The 4,324-nt window shown below is 34.4% G+C and overlaps 1 protein-coding gene across 2 annotated transcripts in view; it reads left to right on the top strand.

Moving 5' to 3' along the window:
• The first annotated feature begins 1,688 nt into the window (after positions 1–1,688).
• Positions 1,689–4,324, top strand: part of TBC1D5 (TBC1 domain family, member 5) — a 298,599-nt gene continuing 295,963 nt past the window's right edge. For both annotated transcript variants that reach the window (XM_009329508.1, XM_009329507.1), the window contains exon 1: positions 1,689–1,754. The gene's annotated coding sequence lies outside the window, so the exon portion shown is untranslated. The remainder of the gene's footprint in view (positions 1,755–4,324) is intronic.

The raw sequence follows: 4,324 nt of genomic DNA, 5'->3' as shown, positions 1-4,324 counted from the left end.
GTAATTACGGTTTTAGCTCTACTGTAACTCATTGGTGAAAAATCACTTTGTTACCAGACGCTGCCAAGCCATAGATGAATGAAGATGATCTATGACTAAGTGGTGCTTCCTAGAGAAGGTCTGATTCCAGAATCTCAGGATCACTCCTGAGCCATTGTATGTCCCAGTAATTCTCAAAATCTTTTAATGTGTGAAGGTATATACTGCTTTTACAAGGGTCCATTACTTCAAAAAAGAAGGATTTGGGGTATGTATGATTTGTTTTGGGGGTAGATGGGATTTGCAGATGTAGTGTGGGAATGAATTGTCGTTCTCAAACAGGAATCTGGGCACTAAAAGAGAATACCTTAGCAAAAAAAACAGTCTTGTTTGTCCCACTTCAGAAACATACATTGTGAGAAAAAAGTGCTTCAGATTCCTTAAAATGTAGAAGTTTTTTGTATTCTTGTGTTTTGGGGCCTGCAGTGTTATTAGCTCAAAGGGGAGGTGTGCTTTTTCATGATGACTATATTTAGCCAGGAGGAATAGTCCTTTTTAAAGCAAATTGAAATGGGTGTATGAGAGCGTGAAATTATCAGCAGCGCTGGTGCACATTTACATTACTTCTACATACTCTTTTGAATGACCACACAACAGAACAAGTACTTCATTTCCACTGTGTTGATTTTTCTTGACAAAACATGGCAGTCTATCCAAAGGAGGGTGTTTAGCCAAGATAAATATAAAATTTATGATTAAGCAAAGTGTTTCCTTATTATAATCCCTGAAGAGAATTTGAGACTTGTTAAATATAATGTGCCCAGGTAGTTTTAAGAGTAAATTATCCTTTATGCTTTTAAATGCTGAAATACAGCAACACCATCAACCATTTGAGATCTCACCAGCAGAAACAGCACTGCATACTGATTTCCTTTGAACCAAGTAGTAAAAGACCGTGCATATATACAATATATAACCTCAGGTTTGATGTATTCATTTGGTTTTACAGTCCTGTACAGAGATCTAGAATCCATGTCAGTGGCATGGTTTATAAAACCATGTCTCACTCTTCCCTGTAATGTATGTTACGGAAAAAAGCAAATAAACCTTTTTGATGGCATGGATAAAAATTGGTAACATGATTACACTTCTGGCACATTTCTTTAAGTGCTATATTTACAGAATACCACTTTGAAGAAAACTTTGGCGACTGTCAATACTATTCATTAAAATAAATGGAGAATGAAAACTGATTCAGGAGATGAGTGAATTTTGACCTTTGTGGTGCCAGTGTTGGCTTTGGAGTGCAGTGTTCAAATTAAATTGTGAACGTACTTAGATAGTGGAATTAAATGATCTCACTGTATTCTTTCAAGGACTATGAACTTCCAAAATCAAGGATAACATTAGATGTCAGCCAAGTATTTTGTCCTTCTCATGGTTTGTCTTTACATCTGAATTAGTGCCAGTTTGCACAGATTGTGTGTCAGCTTAAATACAAGAAACAGGCCTCAGTCTGCTTGAACTCGTTCCACCAAAGACTTCTAAAAACTTTTGGTAGTCTGCAAACTGTAATGGTTGTTTCACATTAAGTTGCTTTGTAGAATTATAAAACAGCTTTTCTTGTGCTTTCAAATAAAATGTTGTCATCTGCTAATGAATGAGATACCATCTGTAATAATTAAGGTTATTCTACTTGTTTTCCCCCTGCAGCAAAACTTCTGAAGGTTTGCAGAAGATGGTAAGAGAACTACCGAGAAGGCTATTGTAGTATTGTAAGTACTGCACCCAGGAAAAAAAAAGAAATAAGTGAATTAAGAATGTTGTAAAGAGATTTTCATTTTTGGGGGGGAAAAATGAGCTACATAAAGGGATTACATGTAAAATACAGAGCAGGATGTATTGTAGCAATCATGTTAATAATTTACAAGGGAAAAACTGCACTCTTGTAAAATCTAAAATTGTATCCTTGTGCAGTGTAATCAGGAATTTACCAATAGCAGTGAAAAATATTTCTCTACCCACCAAAGATTGATCTAGTTTATATACATTTGTTTATTTAAAACTATCAGAATTTAGAAAATCATTGTAGTTTTGTAGGTTTGTCATTTGTTTTAGTGACTTATTGTTTAGGTTATTTTGCAGAATTATTTATTTGCTGATTTATTTATGTATTTCATTATTTATTTATTTGATTATTTAGTAAATTATTTATCTGATGAATTATTAATACATCTTCATGACATGCTTTAAATTATTTATAACTTAATTTTGAGTTTATTGCTTTTCGACGCTGCATTGTTACTGACTAGTTTTGATTTTTTTTTTTCCTTGGTTCTTGAAAATTAAAGTACTAGCTCTAAGGCAAAAGTATATTCTTTGCAGAATCCATAGATGGTTTTCAACGAAGTAATTTACCATGTAGATACTAATTTTGTTTAGCTTTATATTGCTTAATATCAATTTTCTACTTATTTATCTTTTGCTACTATTATTTCATAGATGTGTCAAGATCAAATGAGTGACCTTTAAAGAGCAAAGACAAATGTTTACTTTAAAACATGTAGAAACAGAGTAGTTCTATTTTCCCCTTAACAAGTACTCTTTAATTATTCTTAAAGTTAACTTGAGATATTTTTGTCCCAATAAAATGGAAGTTTTTTAAATTAGACTCTTGATATTTGAACTAATACATTTAACTTCTAATAAGAAGACAATATATTCACATTAATAACTCATATGGAGAGTTCCTTTTTAGCAGCAAGGCTTTAAGTATATGGGCAGGAATGGTGTTATCTTTAGACACATGCAGAAGAAGATACGTGTTGAGGGGGAAAGGTGGGTAGTAGAGCTTTTTCCCCACAGTGTTTTTTGCATGCATAGGAATTTATAAGCTCCGAAAATCTAACATGTCTGTGTTGTTGTATGTAAACTAGTCTCAGGTTCTGTGTTCACAAAGAATCATTCCTAGTGCACAATATGTTGTTGTGAAGCCTGTTTTTGTGTTGCTTTCTTCTGCCAATTAAAAAGGTCTGAAATCTCATCTTTTACTCCAAAGAGGCTTGAGTGAATGTATAAAAGCAGTGTAAGGGGCCAATTTTAGGCTTCACGTATGAGCACCAGCTCTACGGAGTTTAAAACAGTTGCCTGGGATCAGAATTTGACTTGGAGTCAATTCTGATGGGTTTTTCAGGACTGATGAGCCTCTTACCTGAAGTTGCCTATTTGACCTCAGTTCCCAATGAGTGACTCGTTGGGCAGTCTGAAGCCACCTTGCAGGAGAGCGCTGTGACTGACAGCCCTGTTTCAGAGCTGTAATGAATAGGGCAAAGCAGCAGTTCCTCTGCAAAAGTGCCGTGCGCATAACGTGGCCTTTATTCTATGTTTAGTACTTGAAATGAATTGCTATATACTTTAAAGTTTTAACACAGCATGGAAAGGCTGCATTGTACATTTCAAGTTTCAGTGCTGTTGAAATACAGTAGAAATGGCCTCTGTAGACAGGTTTCACTATAGAACTTAAATTATGCATGTGTATATCCAAATTCCTTATTTTGAAATATTGAATGTATGAATATTTAATTTGTATCTTGCTTTAGTATCTTCATATGCTTGCCTTAAAGGAAGCTGTTTCCTTTGATTTATATACATGGATAAAAATGTGTGTACAGTATGTATCAATGGTTTTTCTCTCTACAGTGTTAGATGAACAGCTTTAGATAATGATAGCTACTGACTTTCACTGTGCAGCTTGCTACCATTGTATAAAGCATAAATTTGTCGTATTTGTTCTATTAATCTTACTTGAATTTCAAATTCATTTGCTTTCCAGAAATATTTTCTTAATTACATACGTTAAGAAAAGTCAAGTATGTTGCAGATCTTAACGATGCAGTATTTTTGGTCTGTGCACAGTAACAAAGCTCTGAATATTATTATTTGGGGCAGAGTTCCAATCTGAAATTTACATTTCTCCTTATTTGAGTGTTTTCACTGAAGCTGAGAACTCCAAGGGAGTTCCTCAACATATACTAGTTTATGTGACATGCTCTATGAAATTTAGTACAGTCACTTACTTCCTTAGGTAAATGGGGTCTTATTGTTGGATAAGACCTGTTATAAGCAGTTACAAAGGTAAGTGCTGTCAATGCATTCTGCCACCAGTTTCTCGGAGTATGAAACACTTCCTGAAAGACGTGCTACTACTGTTATAGGGTAATATAATGCAGCTTATGTGTTGGCACTGAAAGTAGCTACTTCATAATGATGACAAGTGAAAGTACAGCCAAAGGTCACATTAAACAAGAGATTCTTTCACACCTCATCCATTTTCTGGATGTGGTAT

The sequence above is a fragment of the Pygoscelis adeliae genome, unplaced genomic scaffold, assembly GCF_000699105.1.
Source record: "Pygoscelis adeliae isolate BGI_AS28 unplaced genomic scaffold, ASM69910v1 Scaffold8, whole genome shotgun sequence".
NCBI lineage: Eukaryota > Metazoa > Chordata > Aves > Sphenisciformes > Spheniscidae > Pygoscelis > Pygoscelis adeliae.
Note: the sequence above shows the minus strand (reverse complement) of the source record. Positions and strands in the feature narration are given on the sequence as shown.